The sequence below is a fragment of the Sturnus vulgaris genome, chromosome 23 (assembly GCF_052056855.1).
Source record: "Sturnus vulgaris isolate bStuVul1 chromosome 23, bStuVul1.hap1, whole genome shotgun sequence".
Lineage (NCBI taxonomy): Eukaryota > Metazoa > Chordata > Aves > Passeriformes > Sturnidae > Sturnus > Sturnus vulgaris.
In genome coordinates, this window is record NC_142265.1 from 5393459 (window position 1) to 5405125 (window position 11667).

The 11667-nt window shown below is 46.7% G+C and overlaps 1 long non-coding RNA gene across 1 annotated transcript; it reads right to left on the minus strand.

Moving 5' to 3' along the window:
- Positions 1-2833: 2833 nt before the first annotated feature.
- On the minus strand, positions 2834-6899 carry LOC148221347 (uncharacterized). The gene is made up of 3 exons (XR_015808187.1): positions 6761-6899; positions 6502-6671; positions 2834-6165 (listed from the first exon to the last, which is right to left on the minus strand). It is a non-coding gene; the product is annotated as an uncharacterized LOC148221347 (long non-coding RNA).
- Between the last annotated feature and the right edge of the window lie 4768 nt (positions 6900-11667).

An 11667-nucleotide genomic window follows, 5' to 3' on the forward strand; every position in this document is an offset into this window, starting at 1 on the left:
GCTTATCAATAAACACCGAGCTGCAGGGCTTGGTTTGCTGTCTCTTTATCAATTTTCTCTATTTTGCTGATGGAATTGCCTTGGTGAGCAGGAATAAACCAACCAGACAAACATGACACTTTGTCTCCCACATCTTCTCTGCCTGGAGATGTGAGGATGGGCTGGATTTTGCTGTTTGGCCCTCTGGAAGCAGCTGGAATGTGGAGCAGTGTCCTTGCAGACCATCAGCTGTGTTTGGTTGCTGATGGAGCACCAGCTCATGGGTGGCTGTAGGACAGACCCTCTGTGTCCCTTTGGTGACATCAGTGACAGCCAAAGGAATAAATCTCGGAATTTTAGGGTGCAAAAGCTGCCGTGGAGGACCCTTCCCAACTGAAGACCAAAGTATCAGCCTCAGAGTTAAAATATCTCAATGGCCAAGGAAAAGTGGGCGAGGGAAAGGAACATTTCCACAGCTGCAGTGTGGAGCTGGAAGGGCTTCAAAGAATCTCCTGAAGTTCCTGAATGCTCACAGATGGGAATGGAGAGCTCCCAAGCAACTTTGCTCCTGTGGTTTTCACAGTTTTGCTGAATTCCTCATAATTTTTCCCAGGCACTTGTGCTGCAGTGCAGTGATTCCAGCCTGGTCACCAGCTGAAAAACAGCCTGGTGGCAGCACACTGTGGGCCCTTTGTTTGCTTCAGGGAGGATTTTTTCCTCGTTACATTCTTATCAAAAAAGAATTATGCTGTGCAATATTCCCAGATTTAGGGAATCTCTCTGCCAATTCAGCTCAGCCTAAGCCAATCCAATCTACCCATCCATATGCAAAGATATTCAGGAGCCCACTGGAGGGCTGGAAAGTGAGAGAGTAATAATTTTCTGACCTGCAAAGATGTTGCTGTGAACAAGGTTAACTGAAGGAATTCATCTTCTCTGAGTAATGTTTTCCTCGTGAGGTTTTCAAGGCTGAGGACTGAACTGCCTGGACACTGCATCATTTTTACCATGGCACTTCTTCATTTTTCGTTTTACTGTTGGCACTCACCTCTTTCCCCTCCCTCTCTTTTAATTTTCAGCCCTTTTTGTAAATGGCCCTGATTTATTCAGCCTCTCCACACCTCTCTCCCTGCCCTCCTCTCTGTTTAACTCTCCATTGGAAGAAGAAATTTGAAATAATGGAGCTGCTTCCACCCTGGGCAGGTTGTGCAGCCAGAATTGGTGACTGGGAAGAGCTCAGAGGCCACAGAGGTGTTCAGGCAGATCTGAGAGCTGCCATTCCCTGCTCACTCCCTGCTCCACTGGCAATTGGAATTCTGATTTCAGGTCCTTTTTCATTTTTAGGTGCACAAGAGCTGCGTTTGCTGCTAGAAGGGAGCAAATGCCTGAATTTTCAGGCACTGCAAACATCATAAGGCTTAATTTTCCTCTAAATAAGCAAAACTGGCAGGCTGATAAATTCCAGTGATTTTCCTAGGAATAGGGGATCCTCCAAATGGGAGCTGATGGGTGAATTCCATGCAGGGACTCCACTGGGAGCTCATTTTCCATCCTGGACAGAAACACTCCCAGGCCTTCAGTGCCTTCACTGCTTTTTCTTGTGCACACAAGATTTTAAGAATGACTGTAAAGTAAGACTGAAACAAAAGGAGGGTGGATCACACAACAAACAATTTGTCCTGATTAGAAATTTGAACATTTAACCCCTTCCAGGTTCATTACTCCTCAGCCAGAAGAGATTCAGTGCTGAGGGATGCAATGAATTGCAGGATTGCCAAAACCATTTCCTATTCCATGCCATAAGGATTGGGAATATTGGCTGGCTGGCTGCTCCAAGAGCATTCTGTTGAGCTATCTAATAATAGACTTAGTTAAAAAAGTTAAATTTCAAAGAGCTTTGTGAGCAGAGTAACTTTATAAAGTAGCTTGCCTCGAATTTCTCAACAACAAAAAAATAACCTGCCACTCACCAAGCTTTTCTGGGGACCTTTCCTGAGTTTCCCCCTGTAAATGATTTTCCTGTCAGCCTTGGCAATGTTCCCATGCTCTGTTACCTGAAGAAGATTTAGCAGCTCAACAGGAGCTGAGCTGAAACCCAATCCCTGCCTCCCAATTCCCCCCATCCTCTGGATCACCCAAGCTCGGCTTAAACCTCCAGCACTGTGCTAATCCACTTTAGGTGTATTTTGGAGCACAGTGAGTTAAAACAGAGCTGAGATTCCAGTCCTGCCTGCCATTGGAGCAGATTCAGTGCTTGGGCTAATTCCTGGGGACTGCAGAGCAGTAACCCAGGGATGAACCCAGCCCAGGAGCCAGATGATGCCACGGGCTGTAAATCCCCCTCGCTCTGGCTCCACAGAATTTATTGCCTGGGCCAGTGAAGCAAGGAGCAGTGTCACATGTCCCTGGAAGCCTTCTGTCTGATGGCCTGCTGGACTGGGATGGGAAGGCAAATATTAGCAGCTTTTCTCTGAAAAAGGGGAGGGAAAGCTCCATTTGCAGGACAGAAGGCATAATATTGAAATGATCCATCACAGCTGATGTGCCCAGATGGCTCTGGAAGGAGAGGGACAGGGGATGGATTGCCCAGGCCACCACATTTAAAGAAACAAAGCTGAGATTTGTAAATCCTGGTGCTGTTGGGCCCTAATTGCTGAGCAGGAGATGCACCGTGTGGAAGCAAAGCAGTAAACCAAAAACTACAATTGAGGGCGGTACAAAAGATTTCCTTGTCTTGTTTTAATCCCAGAACAACTCTGATGAACAAGACCAAGACCAGTAGAGAGATGGACAAAGAAAGAGTTAATCCTCAGTGCCTGAACTGACCTAACACTGGTCATGCACCCTGGTTAAATTTTCCCATTTTCTTGAAGTACATCTGGAGAGCTGATGAAATGCTCTGGAAAAAAAAAAACTGCCATGGAACCCTGGCAAAATTGTCATTACTTGTCACGCTTTATGTGCTTTTTAAGTAATTTCCCGCTCAGACTCTAGTATTAAATAAAATTATCCTAAGCACCACCGCAAGGTCACTCTATATATTTAATTCTTCCCATTAAAATTCCTCATCTGCCACATCTGTTGATTGGTTTGTCTGTTCAATTAGCTCCCACGGCTGTATGAGCCGGGACTCTGTTGTCTGTCAGCATGACAAATTAGCATATCCATGATGCAAAGCTCGGCTTTAGGACACCCATCACACACAAATGTTAAGTGACAGACCCCATAATTACATGGCAATTGCTCTCTCCCTGCTCCCGGGTTCCTCCTGTCTGGAACCGTGTCAAAGGAATGCCTACAAATTGATTTCAGGTTCAGATCTGCTCTGCCTGGTGCAGGCACAGAACATTTTCAGATTTCATTGAAGTTCAGCACATCCCAGGTCGCAGCCAGGTCAGGAATTGGCACTGTGGATCACAGCTCTCAGCCCACATCTCCTGCTGGCACTGCCCGGGATGCAGGAGCAAACACAGGAGAAAAAAAGCAGGAAATGACTGAATTATCAGCCCAGAGGATAAACATCTTCCTCATGTTTGGATGCAGGCTGATAACCTGAGGCACAACACCGATAAGGTGACAGTAAACTCGGGAGGAGCTCCCGGGGGAGCATGAACTGTGCTCCAGGGCTCTGCAGCTGTGGGATGTGGTGATAACATCTGGAAATGGGCGATAACATCTGGAAATTGGCGACCTCTCCGAAGGAGATGCTCCAGGTGGAACTGGGAGTTGTTAATCTCTGTATTATTGGCATCATTTATCCAGCAAGGGAAAGGAATTGTTTGTGTGAGGGAGGTCCACCACAGTTCGGGGTCACACACAAATCCTAGCTGGGCTCCTTTGGGTGGAGCTTCAGATGAGATCTGCTCCAGGAGCTGTGCCTCACCTCGGCATCTCCCTGCCAAAGCAAGGCCAATGCTTATCCTGTGCATGAGGATCCTTTATTTAGTGAAATAATTAGGACTAAACCTTTCTCTCTCAGCACAGACTCAGGTTATTATTTCAGCACTGTGGGACAGAACCTCTGGTGCTGATTTCCCTCAGTGGGGGCTTCATGCTGAGGCTCTGAACCACAGAACCACAGGATCATAGAATCATAGAAACACAGAATCACAGAATCACAGAACCACAGGATCATAGAATCACAGAACCACAGGATCACAGAATCATAGAATCACAGAACCACAGAATTCACACAATCACAGAATCATAGAAACACAGAATTACAGAATCACAGAACCACAGGATCATAGAATCACAAAATCATAGAATCACAGGATCACAGAATCAGAACAACAGAATTCACACAATTACAGAACCAGAGAATCACAGGATCACAGAATCACACAATCACAGACCCACAGAACCACAGAATTCACACAATCATATAATTATAGAATCACAGAGCCACAGAACCATGAAATCACAGAACCACCAGGCTGGAAGAGACCTTCAAGACTGAGTCCAACCCATGCCCCAACACCTCAACTAAACCATGGCACCAAGTGTCACATCCAGGCTTTTTTTAAACACATCCAGGGATGGTGACTCCACCACCTCCCCGGGCAGACAATTCCAGATCACTCTTTCAATAAAAAACCTTTTTCCTAATATCCAACCTATGTTTCCCTGCAGTGGCAGTCCCTGTGTGCCCTGCCTGCAAACCAAGCTGCTCTCAGGTGTTTCCCTGCCCCTCTGTTCCTGCTCATCCCTGGCTGGCTGCTCCCTGAGCCTTTACAGAGCAAGCACTGAAGGGAAGAAAGGCAGATTTGCAAATCTGTGTTTTGTGAGCTGGCTGAGTTCCCCCAGCGCTGAGGGGAGTGTTTTTGTGTGTTTGTGTTTTTGTGGGGGTTTTTTTTTTGTGCAGATGCCTTTGCTCCCCTCGCTGGCTGAGCTTCCCCAGCACGGAGCCAAGGATTATTCCAGTGGAATTACAAGAGCCGAGGCTCTGCAGAGAAAACAATTTCACACAAGACTACCCCGGGTGAGGACAGGGAGCAGGGACACAAAGGCAGGGAAGGAGCCGCTGATCATTCCTTGCCTTGCCAGGGTGAGCCAGGAGCCAATTAGGGTAAAACAGCAGCCAGGGTGATTATGTTTGTTAGGGAAAGAAATCCATGGAAGAGTGAGGTGATTTGATTGCGCAGAACTTCCCCTGCCTGTTTAATTACTGTTATAGCCCCATCCAGCCCCTTCCTGGGCACTTTAATGTTGGTTGTCAGAGGTCCCACAAAAAGTTTCTTCTGCTTACATGATGGAGGATGGGATGAGATTCACAGGTACTGCGAAACTTTAGCTCTAATTCCAGCTGATTTTGGACAAAACACACATTCTCTGTGCTTAAGGATGGGTTCTGCTGAGGTTTTGTGGAATTGAGATCAGCAGTGACACAGGCAAGCTGGACAAGAAGTGACAGATATCTGACCAGAGCAAATCTCATCCTTATGAAATAAGGATTTCCTAATGAAATATCTTGCTTTTACTATGGACATAGGGCTGCTCAAAGCACAAGGTTGGAAAACACCGATAAATCTGACTTGGGTGGGTTTCCCACTCTAGCCATGCAAGCTGGGCACAGTTTAAAACATGCCAACCATTTCTTTTGACCTAAGGTGGTCTAGAGGGACAAAGAGAGGAGCCCACAGCTCCATCCAAAGCCCTGAGCTGTCTCTCATCTATGTTCTGCAAATCCCAGCTCAGCTGCAGGCTTCTTCCATGCTCCAGAAAATTCCCAAAGCAGAGCTCAAATCCCAGCACAAGTGGCACAAGAAGCAGGTGGCATCAGCCTGGGCAGGGACAGGCTCAGAGCTGGGTGCTGCTGCAGATGGTGAAAGGTGTTCCACAGGTCTCAGCCTCCTCAAACCTGGCAAGGAGCAGCTGCCTGTGCAGCCTCAGCCTGATTTCTGCACGTAGTTAATGCACACAACTCGAGATTAAACTCTCACCACCCACAAAAAGGCTTAAAGAAACATCAAGTGAATAAATTCCCTCAATTCTGGAAGGGGAACAATTCAAGTGAAATCAATGAAGTGTGAAACACACAAAATAAATCAGCATTTCTGTATTCTTTTTTCTTTCTTCCTTCCTTCCTCTTATGAAGTGAAATACATTTGGAGAAGCACCTCTCTTCCCGGGGGTTCCCAGTGCTTCCCACTGCAATGAAGTGCAGCTGGAACACTTTTGTCGAGTCTGTGTGTACAAAGCACAAATTAAAGCTTTGAGATGGAAAGCCACAAGACAACCCATGACCTACAACAACAGACAGAGCTCAGCAAATGGAAAACACGCCGGGGCCTGTGGGAAATCTGTTTTATTCCAGTATTCCTTGTACTGCTCCCTGCCCAGGGTGACTCTGATCCCACATCCTCCCTCTCCTGTAATGGGAAAGGAACCCAGCCCGGGGGGCTCAGAGCTGTTTGAAATCTTGGAGAAAACCGAGCTCGCTTCTGCCTGGCTCTGCTGGGCTTGTGTGAGCTGATCCTTGCTCAGATTTCCCATCTGGAAAAGGAGGATAATGATCCTGACCTTTCCAGAGGTGTTCACAGCAGGTGGACAGGACGTGCAGCCCAAAGCTTGATCTGGGTGCTGTGATAGAAATAATGGTACCAAAACCAAGGCATTCTGTTTCCCTGCCCTCCTCCTTTGATTCCAGGCTCTCTCATCTCCTGCAGCTTCTCAGTTTCCAGCCAGACACTCTGACAACAAAAATAAAACATTTTTTTGTCTCCCCCTGTTCTCCCCTCCCACCACCCTTCCTTCCCCTGCAGGAGGGGAGGGTAAATACCTGGAATGTGCATTCCCAGCTCTCTCCAGTGCAGGGAAGGCTGGGATGAGGTTCTGGTGCTGGTGATTGATGGGGGCTGTGCTGGGCACCGGGGGAAGATTGGATTCTGGGGCTGATGGATAAAGTCTCTCATGCAGCATGAAACAGCTGGGCAGGAGAATAATGGGCCCTCTGATTCCTTCCAGCAGCGAATATTTAGTAAGAAAAGCTTGCAGAGGATTTTCCCTGATTAATTTGTAATTATGGAAGCTTGATTTTAGGTGTGAATGCCATAAAGTCTTCGTTAAGGAAGGATGCCTGAGCAGTTCATTAAGGCAAAGGTGCCTTTATGGGATGTCACAAAAGCATTCCCTGCTGTTGGGGGGATGAGCTGCACTGCTCGGGCAGCCTGAGCAAAGGGAACACCCAGCCTAAGACCCCGTGTCAGGGATTCCCATTCCCTGGCTGCACAATGGAATTAGAGCTGGGATGGGAGGCAGAAAATGCTGGGACTGAGGCTTCAGCTGTTTTCATATATATTTCATAGACCTGGATGCTTTTTGATGTTCAGAGCTCTTTGATTATTCTTTTTAATCCTTTTTTCTAGACGTTCCTCAGTGTCAGTACAGCCCTGATTTGGTGGTGGGGCAGGTGAGCTGTCCTTGCACAGCCCCTCGCTGTGCAGGGGACACCAGGGCAGCTTCAGCCATGGCTTAAATCGCTGTCAGCACCACCTGAGGCTCTTTGATCTGTCACTGGAGCCACTTCAAGTGTGGGAGGGACTGGGAAATTCATGGAGCTGAGGAATGCAAAGCACCAAGGAGAAAAAAAATATTTTGTTTGACATATATTTTTATAAGCTAAAATTCTGCAGACAGACTCCAACCATGCAATCAGCATTCCCTGAGAAATGGTAGAAGGGATTGCCCACTCAACAGTGCCACCAAAAAGAGATTTGATTGCTCAGATAGCACCCAGTGTGAACTCACACACGAACCTGGCAATTAGAAATGGAAATAGAATTTCTGCTCCTGGCCAGGGTGAACTCTGAGCAAACAGCAACTCAAAAAGATCTATTTCACTCAGCCTCAGAGCTGCCAAAGCAGGAGGAATTACCAAAATCAACAAGAAAGTAATCTCTTTAATCCTGGATATTTTTTTTAAAATAAGTTTAAATAATTGATACACTGTCAGAAACAGCCTGAATCCACGGAGGGGAGATTAATATTAAATGAGAACGCTTCTCCCTCTCTCTGTGAGGGGAAAGGATGGCAAAGTCACAAAAGAAGTCCCAAACAAGTGGCCTAAGGTGGGTGAAGGGCTGGTGGAATTGTTCTGGTGGTTCTTCACCCCAGAATTGAGGCACGACCTGGCCAGAGGTGCAGGGAGCAGGGGAGGGATTTCCTGGCTCTGCCAACTTCGTTCTTATGGCAGAAAGGAACCAGGAAGTTCTGGAAACAAAAGGAAAGAGGGCAAAAACCTCTCTGAAAATCTGTGTGAATGGTCTCTCTGTGCAGCCTGGGCTTTATGGGCACTTGGCAGTGTCCCCTGTGCCCACTCTCCTGCACTGCCCTGCTTCCAGAGGATAAACTTTTGCTTCCCTGCTTGTAAGAGTGTTTTGGGCTTTACTGAGCTTTTACACCACTAATTAATGGTTTGTCTCTGTCTCATCTGTTTCTGTTCAGAGCCAGGATTATTAGAAAGGCAATCGAGCCAGATTCTCGTGTTCAGACTTGGAAGTTTATTATATTTTATCAAAATTTACAGAAAGCACAGCAGCACTCCTAGCTGCTTGCTAGAAGTAGGAAAAATGGCTCCAAGCTGAGCCTGCTTCAAGGCCTTTTAAAGCTAAACACACCAATTAAATTTTTACACCTCTATTATTTATACTTTTAACCCAATAATAGATTCCCATGACCCTTAGAGTGACTTTCAACTGACCAATCTAAAGGTAACTACCAAAGTTCCGTGAAGAAGAAGGAAGAGAAGAAGATGAACAAGAGGAAAAGACACAACCCAAAATTCTCCATCTGTCCCCTAACTACCACTATACATAAAACCCTCAAATTTAAAATCCATCCTCCAGTGAAAATACACATACATCTAACCTACTACACATTTATGATTTCTAACTTATTTTTTGTATTTAAAAGTCTTCTCCAAGGTTTCAGCTCCAGAGCAGTGTTTTACAAGGGGTCTGTGCCTGGAAGCACAGAGAGCTCAAAAAACTCCATTTTCCTGAGATCCAACACCTGCTGTGCTCAGCCTTTTTCCACACGTGGGGCTGAGCAGTGACTGAAACACTCCAACCTTGTCATCCCTCCACCTGCATCCCTCCACCTGCATCCCTCCACCTGCATCCCCGTGCTGCAGAGCTGCTGCTGGAGGCTCTCCCAGCCACAGCCAGGGATGGTTTTACCCCAGCTGATCCCTCCCCAGGTCACCTCCCTGGAGCCAGCAGATCCCAGGGCAGGAACCTTGACTGGGGCAACGTGTGCAGCCCCTGATGGAAAATGGCATTTCCATGATGCCTTTTGGGGCTACCTAAGAACAGAGATAAAATTAAGATAATAAAAAGCAGTTCTATTTATTGAAGGATATAAATAGTATTTATTATTCAGGTACATTTAGGGCAGACAAACCAAAATGGACAATGGGTCACGGGTTTGCACACTTTGATAAGTTTGGGCCATTTGCATTTTGGGGGTTCATCTTCCAATTCCAGCTCCAGGTAATGAAGTCATTTACCCCAAGTTTGCTGCCCCCAACTCCCTTTTGTTTCCATCTCTCAGGCCTGAGGCAGTGAGGTGTCCTTGATTGCCAGGCCTGGAGAGGAATTGTTGTGTGTGCCCCAAATGGGAGAGCAGCAGCTCACACTGGATATGGAGTTTAGAGTTCTGCACTAAAGAACTGCAGGGTTACAAATGGATAAAAAATAGAAAAGCTAAAATCCTAAGGCATCATCCAGGGGAAGGGGGAGGCACAGCCACAGCCAAAGCTGTTCCAACACCTCATTTTCTCACTCGTGTTAATCCCAATTAAGGAAAGCATTTTTACCCATCCCTACAAAGGAATTTCGAGGCTCAGATGCTGAGTTCAGCCCTGCTCTGTGGCTCTGGCTCTGCAGCCTCCTCCCTGCAATGCTCTCAGGGCTGAGGAGCTCACTGCTCCTATCAGAGCTCCCACTTTGCTCCCTCTCTTATCAGTCTCTGTCCTCACAGAGAGGCCTCATCACACGAGGATCTGGAGCCTCTCATGTCACTTAAAAGCCAGCAGCTCTGTCTTTGTCTCAGCCTTATCTCCCATTCCTAAGAGGGATCATTGTCTCCAGCACACCCATAAAAATAAGTGCTGTGACATTACTCAGGGAAAAAGCAGCCTCGGTGACAGGTAGCAATGCCAGGTCACAAAACTCAGCAGAAATAAAAAGAAAAGGAGCATATTTCACTGCAGAATCCCGGGCTGACATCAGGAGAAGTGCTGGAACAGTGCCTCGGAGCTTTGTGCCAAAGGGAGTGGGGCTGTACAAGGATAATGCTTCCCTCAGTATTTAATATAAATAGGCAGAGTTTTATTAACCTGCCCCCCGAGGTACCCAACAAGGATCATCTCAGAGGAGAGAAACAATAAGGAAATGAATAACAGCTGACTGTATTACACATGCAGGGTGGTGATCGATACCACTCTGCACTAAAATTGCAGCTGGCATCCAAACACATCTCAAAAGGGAAAAAAAACCCAGCAGTAAGAACTCATTCATCAACCACCTCATCTTTACAGGCACTTCAGCATTATTAAATGTTTTATTCAGCTGGGGGACTGTTGGGGCCACAGGGAGAAGACAACAGTGGCCCAAAGATTCAGCTCTTGGACACAGAGCTGCAAAAGCAGCCCTGGGTCCTGTGTTCAATGTCCCAGGAATTAATTAATGCCTCGGGAGGTCACTCTGTCCACTCCACTTAAAACTCCAGTCTGAGATTCTCAGATCCAGCCCAGGGCTGTGCTTCTGCAGTGCTGGTCTTTTGAAGAACTGGAGATGAATCAGATGTCACAACAAACCCCGTGTTTGTTCTAATGGTTGTGACCAATCACTCTGAAGTGTCCCTCAAAATGGGATTTTCTTGGTTTGGGAGGAAATGCTGCCTTTAAACCCACAGAAGGCATCGATGGCAAGGAGAGGGAGGGTTATTCCTGATCATTAACACATTGAGGGGCTGCTTCTTTTCTGCCTTCTTCTTTTCTGAAATACTGCAGAAAAATATGTAAGGAACAGGGCACAAGCTCACTGTAAAGAATATCTCACCCAGGGACTGATTCCAGGCCATCTGGTTTTGTGGGACACCTTAAAGACATGAGGGCCTGTGCTGCAGACACAGTACCTGCCCCAGCCTCTCTCCTGCTCACTGACACTGCACACTTCAGGCTGTGCTCAAATAGCTCTTCTGGGACACATTTTGGGCTCCAGAGTTTCCAGTGCTTACAGATCTACTGTCTCTGGCAATATTTGGTGCTTTTTCTAAGCAGCCTTCATTCCCAGAGCCATTGGATCACCTGGGACATTCAGCTTTCAGGCAGCAGAGCTTGCAGACACAACCTCCAGAGATTTAAAGCTCTGCAGGGAAACACTGAAACCACGGCTGCCTCTTCATCACCTTTTTTTTTTTTTGGGTTAATTTTAGTATGAATTCGATCAGATGAAAAGCCTGACTCACGATTTTTCAACACTTCAGGTTCATAGATGCAAAGTCCTTCTCACATTTGGCCACGTGCTTGTTAAATGCATCCATTAATTGCAGCCCATGGGTGCCACGAAGAGCAAGATTTGGGCTTTGAAAACAACCTTGGCTCTCCTCATTTCCACCCAAAAACGGAGCCTGGCTGTCCTGAAGCAGCACTGAAGTCGCACACACTGAAAATTCTGCTACTCT